At 38.4% G+C, this 12,330-nt stretch overlaps 1 protein-coding gene across 16 annotated transcripts in view; it reads left to right on the top strand.

The window, feature by feature from the left end:
• Positions 1-12,330, top strand: part of IL16 (interleukin 16) — a 131,058-nt gene that overhangs the window by 23,104 nt on the left and 95,624 nt on the right. For 4 of the 16 annotated variants that reach the window (XM_077937630.1, XM_077937633.1, XM_077937637.1 and 1 more), the window contains exon 2: positions 8,308-8,473. The gene's annotated coding sequence lies outside the window, so the exon portion shown is untranslated. 16 annotated transcript variants of the gene reach the window in all.

A 12,330-nucleotide genomic window follows, 5' to 3' on the forward strand; every position in this document is an offset into this window, starting at 1 on the left:
CCTGTGGCACGATGCAATTAAACTGGAATTTTCTAATACAGAATGATAAGAACAGCAAGACTAAATCTGGGAAATTTAACCACATGAAATTAACAATAACAACAAAAATCTCCTGAAGAACTGAGTTTAAATTGGGAATCAAAACTGCAATTACAGACCATTCTTAAAATAACAATTAGAATATTGTATTTCAAAATTCCTGGGTTGTGGCCAAAAGGATGTTCAGAAGAGAATTTCTGGCTTTAAATAATGATGATGATGATGACATGGTGACAATAAAAACCACCCAACAAACCATGCTAAGAAATTTACATCCAGGCCGGGCGTGGTGGCTCATGCCTGTAATCTCAACACTTTGGGAGGCCGAGGCGGGCGGATCACGAGGTCAGGAGATTGACACCATCCTGGCTAACACGGTGAAACCCCATTTCTACTAAAAAAAATACAAAAAATTAGCCGGGCATGGTGGCGGGCGCCTATGGTCCCAGCTACTGGGGAGGTTGAGGAAGGAGAATGGCGTGAACCCGGGAGGCAGAGCTTGCAGTGAGCCGAGATTGTGCCAGTGCATTCCAGCCAGACTCTGTCTCAAAAAAAAAAAAAAAAAAAAAAACACCCAGAAATTTACATCCAATATTTCAATTTATAATCACAATGTTGCTGTGAGATGGCTAATCATCCCCATCTTACAGATATTTAAAAAGTGGGTCACAAAAAGACTAAGTAGATTTTTTAAAATTTCAACTTTATTTTAGATATAGTGGGTACATATGCAGGTTTGTTACATGGGTATATTACAACTAGGTAGTGAGCATAATACCCCATATGTATTTTTTTTAACCCACACCCCACCTCCCACCCACCCACCCACAGTGTCTGTTGTTTCCATGTTTATGTTAATATGTGACCAATCTTTAGCTCCTACTTACAACTGAGAACATGAGGTATTTGGTTTTCTGTTTCTATGTTAATTTGCTTAGGATTATGTGTGGTCTCTAGCTCCATCCATGTTGCTGCAAAGGACATGATTTCATTCTATTTTATGGCTGCATAGTATTTCATGGTGATATGTACCACATTTTCTTTACTCCACCGTTATCAGGTATCTAGGTTGATTCCATGTCTTTGCTATTGTGAATAGTGCCGCAATGAACATACGAGTGCATGTGTTTCTTTTTTTTTTTTTTTTTTTTGGCATAATGATCTGGTTTTCTTTGGGTATATATACAGTAACGGGATTGATGGGTCGAATGATAGCTCTGCCTTATGTTCTTTGATAAATCTCCAAGCTGCTTTCCATAGTGGCTGAACTAGTTTACATTCCCATCAACAGTGTATAAGCATTCCCTTTTCTCTGCAACCTCACCAGCATCTATTGTCTTGACTTTTTAATAATTGTCATTCTGACTGGTGTGAGATGATATCTCATGATTTTTATTTGAATTTCTCTAATGATTACTGATGATGAGCAGTTTTTCATATATTTCTTGGCTGCTAGTATGTCTTCTTTCAAAAAGTGTCTGTTCATGTCTTTTGCCCATTTTTAATAGGGTTATTTGGTTTTTGCTTGTTGATTTGTTTAAGTTCCTTATAGTTTCTGGATAGTAGAACTTTGTCAGATGCACAGGTTGTGAATATTTTCTGTCATTCTGTAGGTTGTCTTTTTACTCTGTTGATATTTTCTTTTGCTGTGCAGAAGCTCATTAGCTTAATTAGGTGGCATGATCTCAGCTCACTGTAACCTCTGCCTCCCAGGTTCAAGCGATTCTCCTGCCTCAGCCTCCAGAGTAGCTGGGATTACAGGTTCTCACCACCATGCCCAGCTAATTTTTAAAATATTTTTTAGTAGAGATGGGGTTTCACCATGTTGGCTGAGCTGGTTTCAAACTCCTGACCTTAAGTGATCTGCCCGCCTTGGCCTCCCAAAGTGCTTGGATTACTGGTGTGAGCCACCCACTGCACCCGGTCTGTATTTTGGTTTTAAAATGTTTTCACAACTCTTATCTCGTTGTCTCCTTTTCCCCCAAACCTTGGGAGGAAGGTAGTATAATACGTTAATGATGCATATTATCCAATATACATATATTAATATAATAATAGGAGTATTGCTATTTCTGAAGGGCAATATGGCACAGGGGTTAGTGGTGTGGGCTCATTAATCTGACTGCCTAGGTTGTGGTCTGACTTTCTCAGTTACTAGCTGTGTAATCCTAGACAATTCACTTTACTTCTCTGTGCCTCAATTTTCTCACCCGTTAAATGGAGAATGTTAAAAATAGTATATATCTCATATAGATTTTATAAGGATAATATTATAGGCACTTACATGAGAAAATTCACCTAAAACAGAACAGTGCACACAGTAATTGCTTGATAGATATTATGATGATTATTATCTCTATTTTAGCATGGGGCCACTAATTCTGAGGAATTAAGCACTCAATGAATTCAATCACATTTATGGAGTCCCTTCAATATGCTAGACAGTGTGCAAGAGTTATAGTTGATGGTGCTTAGAGGATAATGATGGAGACAGGGACAAACCAGATCATTCTTATTTCTGATGTGGCCAAAGTGCAGGCACAGACATGTCAGGGAAATCACGGGTACACTGGAGAGGGCAGACAGTGTGGGGAGGGGCGTCCTGGGGGAGGTGGCTGTTGAAAGCAGGATATTCCAGGAAACCAGTCTGGATGGTGGTAAGAGGTGGGAATGGGCAGAGGGATATGGGCTCGCAGCAGCTTGTAGGAGCTCACAGGGGCTTGGAAGAATTTGCCGGGAGTGGCGGAAGAGGTGATGAGCACAGTGGAGTCAAGTTTGAGGCAGGGATGAACTGGGACAACAGAGAGGATCATTGTCCAATTCAGAACCTGAGATCTCTTGTTCTTTTTTTTTAAGGAACACAAGTGATCCTTAAAGATCCAAGAGTGAATTCTAAGCAAGGGAGGGTTTCATTTGTCTAAGCAAGTCCTGCGATCAAAGGTGCCAGGTCAGCAGGTCCTCATATCCTTTCTGGAGAAGCTCAGAGTACTCAATAGCCCACTCACTTTTCCCTTCTCACAGGGACACTTTAGTCCATGCCCTGATTGCCTCCCTTCCTGCCTACCCTCGCCAGAGTGGCCCTGCACCCAGGCATGACTCAATTGGCCCAGATGAACTCTGCAGCCTCTAGCAATACCACAGTTACACTGATTTCAAAACAACATCTGGAATTGTCGAGTTTTGTTTTTGTTGCAATTGGTTTTGGGGACTTAGCCAAAAATTATTTGCCAAAGCAGATGTTGATAAGGATACTTCTTAAGTTTTCCTCTAGGATTTTTATAGTTTGAGATCTTATATTTAAGCCTTTAATCCATCTTGAGTTAGTTTTTGTATATGGTGAAAGGTAAGGTTCTGGTTTCATTCTTCAGCATATGGCTAGCCAGTTTATCCAGAAACATTTATTAAATAGGGAGTCCTTTCCGCATTACCAGTTTTTGTTGGCATTGTTGAAGATCCGATGGTTGTAGGGGTACAGTTTTATTTCCGAGTTTTGTATTTCATTTCTTTGGTCTATGTGTCATTTTCTATACCAGTGCCATGCTGTTTTGGTTACTGTAGCCTTATAGTATAGTGTGAAGTTGGGTCATGTGATGCCTCTGGGTTTGTTCTTTTTGCTCAGAATTGCCTTGGCTATTTGGGTTCTTTTTTGATTTAGTATGAATTTTAGAATAGTTTTTCTAATTCTGTGAAGAAGGACACTGATAGTTTGATAGGAATAGCATTGAATCTTTAAATTGCTTTGAGCAGTATGGTCATTTAAACAATATTGATTCTTCCAATCCATGAGCATGGAATATTTTTCCACTTATTTGTTTCATTTCTGATTTCTTTCAGCTGTATTTTGTAGTTCTCCTTGTAAAGATCTTTCACCTCCTTCGTTATTCATTTTCTTTGTGGCTATTGTAAGTGGGATTGTGTTCTTGATTTGACACTCAGCCTGGACATTATGGGCGTATAGAAATGCTACTGATTTTTGTACATTGATTTTGTATCCTGAAATCTTGCTAAAATCGTTTATCAGTTCTAGCAGCCTTTTGTTGGAGTCTAGGGTTTTCTAAGTATAGATTCATATTGACAACGAAGAGAGATAGTTTGACTTCTTCTTTTCCTATTTTTCTTTTGCCTGATTGCTCTGGCCAGGACTTCCAGTACTATGTTGAATAGGAGTGGTGAGAGTGGGCATCCTTGTCTTATTCCAATCCTCAAGGGGAATGGTTCCAGCTTTTTCCCATTCAGTAAGATATTGGCTATGGGTTTGTCATAGATGGCTCTTATTATTTTGAGTTTATCTTCCTTAGATGCCTAGTGTGTTGAGAGATTTTTTGTTTGTTTGTTTGTTTGTTTGTTTTCATAGACAGGGTCTCACTCTATCATCCAGGCTGGAGTGCAGATGCGATCATTGCTCACTGCAACCTTGACATTCTGGGCCTGAGTGGTCTTCCCACCTCAGCCTCCTTAGTAGCTGGGACTACAGGCATGTGCCATGCCTGGTTAGTTTCTGTATTTTGAATTCTTTTTTTTTTTAGACAGAGTTTCACTCTTGTCACCCAGGCTGGAGTGCAGTGGCTCAATCTCTGCTGCTTGCAACCTCTACTTCCTGGCTTCAGACTATTCTCCTGCCTCAGCCTCCCAAATAGCTGGGATTACAGACATGCACCACCACACCCAGCTAATTTTGCAGTTTTTAGTAGAGACGGGGTTTTGCCATGTTGGCCAGGCTGGTGTCAAACTCCTGACCTCAGGTGATCCACCCACCTCAGCCTCCCAAAACACTGAGATTACAAGCATGAGCCACTTTGCTCGGCCTAGTTTTTGTATTTTTAGTAAAAACAAAGTCTCACTATGTTGGCTGGCCTTTAACTCCTGTGCTTAAGCAATCTGCCCCTCTTGGCTTCCCAAAGTGCTAGAATTACAGGCATGAGCCACTGCACTTGGCCATGTTTAGGTGTTTATTATTATTATTAAGCAATGTTGAATTTTATCAGAAGTTTTTTTTTCTGTGTCCATTGAGATGATCTTATGGTTTTTGCTTTTAATTCTATTTATATGATAAATCACATTGATTGATTTAAGTATATTGAACCAATCTTGCATCCTAGGAATCAAGCCTACTTGATCATGGTGGATTAACATTTTGATATGCTGGATTCAGTTTGTTGACGATTTTTGCATCTATGTTCATTAGGGATATTGGAGTGGAGTTTTCTTACTTCATTGTGTCTCTGCCCGATTTGGGTATTAGACTGATGCTGGCTTCATAGGATAAGTTAGGGAGGAGTGCCTCCTCCTCAATTTTTTGGAATAGTTTTGGTAGGATTGATACCAGTTCTTTGTACATCTGGTAGAATTTGGCTGTGAATCCATCTTGTCTAGGGCTTTTTTTTTTTTTTGGTTGATAGGTTTCTTATTACTGATTCAATTTCAGTGCTTGATATTGGTCTATTCAGAGTTTCAATCTCTTCCTGATTCAATCTTTGGAGATTGTGTGTTTCCAGGAATTTTTCTATTTCCTCCAGATTTTCTAATATGTGTGCATAGATTTGTTCATAGTATTCTCTGAGGAATGTTTGTTTGTCTTTGAGATCAGTTATAATGCCATCTTTATTTATTTATATATACATATACATCTGTATATGTGATCTATGTGTTTATGTGATCTATGTACTGTGATGTAAAATGTAAATTCTTACTGTAAGTCAAGATTTTTTTAATTAAAAAAATTTTTTTAAAATTATTTTTATTTATTTATTTTTTGAGACAGGGTCTCACTCTCTTGCCCAGGCTGGAGTGCAGTGGTGCAATCCTGGCTCACTGCAGCCTTGACTCCCTGGGCTCAGGTGATTCTCCCACTTCAGCCTCCCAAGTAACTGGGATTACAGGCTCCCTCCACCACACCTAGCTAATTTTTGTATTTTTAGTAGAGACAGGGTTTTCACTATATTGGCCAGGCAGGTCTTAAACTCCTGACCTCAAGTGATCTGCCTGCTTCAGCCTCGAAAAGTGCTAGGATTACAGGCATGAGCCACCATGCCCAGCCCTTCTCTTTTTAAATATAGCTAGCTGTCTATCAATCTTATTTATTTTCTTGAAAAAACAATTCTTGGTTTCACTGATCTTTTGTATGGATTTTTGCACCTCAATTTCATTCAGTTCTTCTCTAATTTTAGTTATATCTTTCCTTCTGTTAGTGTTTGGGTTAGTTTGTTCCTTTTTTTGTTCTAATTCCTTTAGGTACAAAGTCAGATTGTTAATTTAAGATCTTTCTGATTTCTCGATGAAGGTGTTTAGGGCTCTAAACTTTCCTCCTAACGCTACTTTAGCTGCATCCCAGAGATTTTGGTAAGTTGTATCCCTATTTTCATTAATTTAAAAGAGTTTTTAAAATTTCTGCCTTAATTTCTGTGCTCATCCAGGAGTTATTCAGAAGCAAGTTGTTTAATTTCCACATATTTATGTAGTTTTGAGAAATCTTCTTGATATTGATTTATATTTTTATTACACTGTACTTTGATAATGTGCTTGGTATGAGTTCAATAACTTATTTGAAGTTATTGAGACTTGCTTTAGGAATTAACATGTGATCTATGTTAGAATAAGTTTCACGTGTGGAGGAGAAGAATATATATTCTATGGTTGTTATATGGAGTTCTATAGATGTCTAGTAGGTCTAACTGGTCAAGTGCTGAGTTTAAGTCCAGAGTGTCTTTACTGGTTTTCTGCCTTGATGATCTGTCTAACATTGTCAGTGGGGTGCTGTTGTCTCTCACTTTTATTGTATGGTTGTCTAAGTCTTTTTGTAGGCCAAGAAGGACTTGTTGTATGAATCTGGGTGCTCCAATGTTGGGTGCAGTATATATTTAGGATAGTTAAATTTTCTTCTTGGATTGTATCCTTTATTATTATATAATGCCCTTCATTATCCCCTTAATTTTTATTGGGTTAAAGTCTGTTTTAAAGATAGTGACTCCTGTTCTTTTTTGTTTTCCATTTGCATAATATATCTTTCCTCATCTTGAGTCTACGGGAGCTACATGAGATAGGTCTTTCGAAGTAATAGATGGTTGGGTCTTGTCTTTTTATCCAGCATGCCCCTCTGTGCCTTTTAAGTGGCAAGATTTAGCCCATTTACATTTACAAGGTTAGTATTGATATGCGTGATTTTGATCCCATCCTCATGTTGTTAGCTGATTGTTATATAGATTTGATTGTGTAGTTGCTTTATAGTGCCTGTGGGCTATGTGCTTAAGTGTGCATTTTGTTTTTTTGGTTTTTTTTTTTTTTCTTTTTCTTTTTGTTTTGTGGCAGTAGGTGTTGTTCTTTTGATTCCATGTTTAGTATTCCCTTAAGAATCTCTTGTAAGACTGGTCTAGTTAAAACAAATTCCATCAGCATTTGCTTGCCTGAGAAGAATTTTAGCTCTCTTTCACTTATGAAGCCTAGTTTGCTTCACTTATAAAGCTTAGTTAGCTATGTGCTTAAGTGTGTTTTCTGTGGTAGCAGGTGTCATCCTTTTAATTCCATGTTTAGCACTCCCGTAAGGACTTCTTGTAAGGCTGGTCTAGTTTAAACAAATTCATTAAGCATTTGCTAGTCTGAGAATGATTTTATTTTTCCTTCACTTATGAAGCTTAGTTTGGCAGGATATGAAATTCTTGGTTGGAATTTCTTTGCTTTGAGAATGCTGAAAATAGGCCCCCAATCTCTTCTGACTTGTAAGGTTTCTGCTGAGAGGTCTGCTGCTGCCTAATAGGGTTCTTTCAGTTTATGATTTACCCTACTCTCTATTTGCCTTTAAGATACATATATTTTTTTGTTTGCATTGACCTTGATGAATCTGATGACTATGTGTCTTGGTGATGGTTGTCTTGTGTAGTATCTAGCCAGGATTCTCTATATTTGTCATATTTGCATATCAACCTCTGTAGCAAAATTGGAGAAATTTTTGTGGACTATATCCTCAAATATATTTTCCAAGGTGCTTATTCTCTCTCCTTTTCTCTCAGAAATACCAATGAATTGTAGATTTGATCTCTTTACATACTCTCATATGTTTTAGAGATTTTGTTCATTTTTCTTAATTCTTTTTTCTTTTCCTTTATCTGATTGAGCTGATTCAAGGAACCAGTCTTAGAGCTCTGAGAGTCTTTCCTCAGCTTGATCTATTCTGCTGTTGATATTTCTGATTGTAGTATGAAATTTTTGTAATGAGTCTTTCAGCTCCAGAAGTTCTGTTTGGTTCTTTCTTAAAATGGCTATTTTGTCTTTCAGCTCTTGTATCATTTTACTGGATTTCCTGGATTGATGCAGCTTCAACTTTCTCATGAATCTCAATGAGCTTCCTTGCTATCCAGATTCTGAATTCTATGTCTGTCATTTCAGTCATTTCAGACTGAGCAAAAAACCATTGCTGGGGAACTAGTGGACTCATTTGGAGGTAAGGGGACACTGGCTTTTTAATTTGCCAGAGTTGTAACTAGTTCTTTTTCATCTGCAGGGGTTAGTGTTCCTTTAACTGTGGTGTAAGTTGATTATACTCAGTTGGCTTTGTTTCCAGATGTTTTCAGAGGGTCGGAGCTCTGTACAGGATCTTTATGTGTGGGTGAGTTCTTGTGTTTGGTTTCACAGATGCATATATTAGTAAGATAATTTTTGGTGTTGCAGCTCAGGCTGTGATCCAGTAGATGATGTGGAAGAGTGATGGCCAATAGCTAGGCTAATAACCAGTCACACTACTCTTTTGTATTTCCTCATGTTGACAGGTGTGCTCTGCAGTCGGGGGTGGAGACAAATGGCCCCTTCACCAGGTCTGCTCATGAGCCTTGGGGGAGACCCTTTTGATCACCAGTTATGTGCCCATGTTTCTTTCGTTAGGTGTTCTGGGATGCAGGGCCCCCTCTGGGAAAGGTTGTAACAGGAAGATGTTCTTTACCGTTTCTGGATTGAACCTCATCCCTTGCCACACTCTGAGGGTGGGGGATCCTCCCTCACTCAAGTGCCAACCACAGATCTTGGCTTTGTATTCCTGATCTGCTGTACTGTAGCCCTGGGGCACCAGGACATCCCATGGCTCTGTCAGAATCCATTGTTGGATTCTGGCTGCACTGGGGATCCTATGTGCTCCAGATCACCAAGAAAGTACTCAGGTGGAGGAATGCACTCAGGCTGGGCTGAGGAGGCTGTGCTGTGCACCTGCTCCTGCAGGGTGGCTAGGCATGAGCCCTGGGAATGGCTGGCATGTAGGAAGTCTTGCAGAACAGGTGTGCATCATTCCCAGGGAAGCCAGCCCTGCTCTCTCCTGGCTGGAAGGTCAGCTGGGGCCAGTGCCTTCCAGAGGGGAATAGAGAGTCCTGGGGGATGACCACCTATGACTGCTCTCCGCTGGACCTGTCCAGTGCACACAAACTCCTCAGCTCCAGGCTGTCTGAAGGCCTGTCTTTGCCTGTTCACTGGGGAGATCCCCCTCCAGCTCCCACATCCTTGTGTGATTCAGGGTCCCCTGTAGCTAGAATCCCAGAGGCTAGTGGCAAGAGTGAGGCATCCTTCAGTTCCCTCACTCACACCTTTCCCAGGAACTGTTTGGGCCAGGAACTAGCCCTAACAGCGTTTGGGTACCCCTGCAGGGTTCCCAGCTTCCTCCCTCTTCAGCCTCAGCTTCAGCATCACCTCTACCCACCCTTGGCTTTTCCTCTTTGAAGAGCTGCCCAAATTGTGATGGCTTACTTGATAGTTTGGTCTCTCTCAGTGGGAGCAGCACTTCCTGGCTGCATGTAGTCGGCCATCTTGTTTCCCCCTCCTGCTGTTTTTGAAGAGTGCGCACCCTCCATCCAGCTGGGCAACATCTGTCTGTCTTAGCAGCAGCAGCAGTAGCAGCAGGAGAAGGAAGACAGCAATGATGAGGCTGCCTACTGAGGACTTCCTATGGGAAGAACCCAAAGCTGCTCCCATCCCTGGCTGCTGAATTGGTCTACTGTGCCTGGCACCCCAAGCAGCCCTCCTTACAGCCTTGCAGCCGAGCCTCTTCCAGCCTCCCTCCTCTCCACTGCATGCTAAATAGATTTCTTCAAGGTCAGGTATAGTAAATTGTTGGAGTGGGATTGACACCTAGGTCTGCTTAGGCTGTAAAGCTACAACATGTAACCACTACATGATATGCTATCATTTCTAAAAGAGAATAAGTTTGAGGAAACTAAATATTCAATTCTTGAAGATAGAAAAAAATAACAAAACAAATAAAAGCAAGAAGGAAAAAAGTAGCTAAAGCAGAAATAAATACGTTGGAAATCAAACCCCAAAAAGTAGATGTTTTCTCTGCTTCTAAGAATGAGTCCTTGGAAAGGACTAATAGAACAGATAGCCCTCAGTGAAGATAAAGCAAGGCAAACAGAAGGGGAGGCCAACAGAAATGCAGAACACTAGTTAGGAGAGCATATGCACAGATTTTAGAAAATATTTAAAATTGTGAGTCTGTGATAGACAGCTCTATACTAACAAACCTGAAAATCTGGATGAAAGAGTACTTTTATGACAATGTAAGTGATCAAAATTAACAGAGGAAATTTTTTAGAAATTAAAATAGACCAACCAAGGAAGTAATGGAAAAAGTTTCAAAGAACTACCTAAAGGGGATGCCAGGACCAAAAAATGTTATGAAAAAATATTTCAAGCTTTTAGGACTAGATGTACTTTAAACTATTAAACTATTTCAGAAAGTAAAAGAAATGTCCAGCTTCTCATTGCTCTTTTTATAAAACCTAAGACAACCCAAATGAGATGGCAGACCATTCCTATTTGTGAATATAGATATAAAAGTCCTAAATAAAATGTTAGCAAACTCAATCCACTTATCTATTAAAAGAGATGCATACTGTCATCTAATGGGACTTAAAACAATAACAAAATATAGGTAGCTCAATTGTAAGAAAGGCACTAGTATATTTCTTCATTTTGACAAATCAAAAGAGGAAAGACACCTGATAGTAACAAAGAGCTAAACAAGTATTTAATAAACAACCACCCATTCTTGATGAAAATGCTGCCAAAATTATCATTGGTAATGTGTATTTCCTTAATATGATAAAAAAATTATGTCTCAATATATTGGTCAATATTCTACATACTAGAAAACACTACAGGAATTTCCATTAATGTCTGGAAAGAGAAACGAAAATCCTGTATTGTCATCATGATTTATTAAGGTTCTAGAAACTTTAGTCAGTAAAATTAGAAAACAAAATGAAATAAGTGACCCAAATATTTGTAAATGAAGCAAGTTTGTTAATGTTCAGAGGTTACATGATTGAAAATTCAAAATAAACTACTGAATGGTTATTAGAATTAATATGAGATCTGCAAGTTTGCAAGTTATGAAGTAAATATACAAAAGTCACTTATGTATATGTAAAGACTAACCAATTAGAAAATATATTTTACAAATAATTCAATTCAAAATAGAAAAAATGTTCAGGAAAAATGTAATTAATCATATTTACAGCCCAAATGAAGAGTATAAAATGTTATTGAAGTCTGAAAAGAAAAATTGAAGGAATATAAAAACAAAACAACAGTTAAAAAAAAAAGTCCCTGGATGGGAAGACTTTCTCGCCTAATTCATCTATAAATGCAAAGCAATTCCAATAAAAATTTCCACCAGACATTTTAGAACCTGATAAAATTATTTCACAATTACTAGCTGACAAAAAATTAAGCATAAATTTCTATTTTGTTCCTGCAAATAGAAAGTCTTTATTTTTCTTATCATAATTGTGACATGATTATTGTAAAAAGAAAGCAAGTGTAGGAAATTACACAGAAAGGAAAGACTCCTTGTAAATATCATCCCCTAGCACCTTGCTGTACCTTCCCAAAAAGTTATTAATAGTTTGATTTTATTGATGCAAGTAAGTTATTTGTTAAAACTCAACTCCAGCTATTTTGTGGTTTTTCAGCTTTACAATATATTGCAGACTTATTTCCAAATCTATATATGTATCTATTTTATTTTTGTGATTGGCTGCATGGTATTTCATCATACAAATGTATCATAATATATTTAACAAAATCTCCCATTCATATACCTTTAGAATTTTTTTCTCCTCTTTTACTGTTTTCTGAGTAGCATTTTTTTTTTTTTTTTTTTTTTTTTTTTTTTTTTTTTTTTTTTTAGTCCATGCTATGTGCAAGGCAATAAGCTAAGTATCTCTCAGAATTATTTTCTTTAGCCTTCACGGTTGTTAGCATTGTTATCTCCAAGCCATAAAGGTGTTAAATACTTTGCTTAAGTTGTCCAGATAC

Source organism: Macaca mulatta, chromosome 7 (assembly GCF_049350105.2).
Source record: "Macaca mulatta isolate MMU2019108-1 chromosome 7, T2T-MMU8v2.0, whole genome shotgun sequence".
NCBI classification, from domain to species: domain Eukaryota; kingdom Metazoa; phylum Chordata; class Mammalia; order Primates; family Cercopithecidae; genus Macaca; species Macaca mulatta.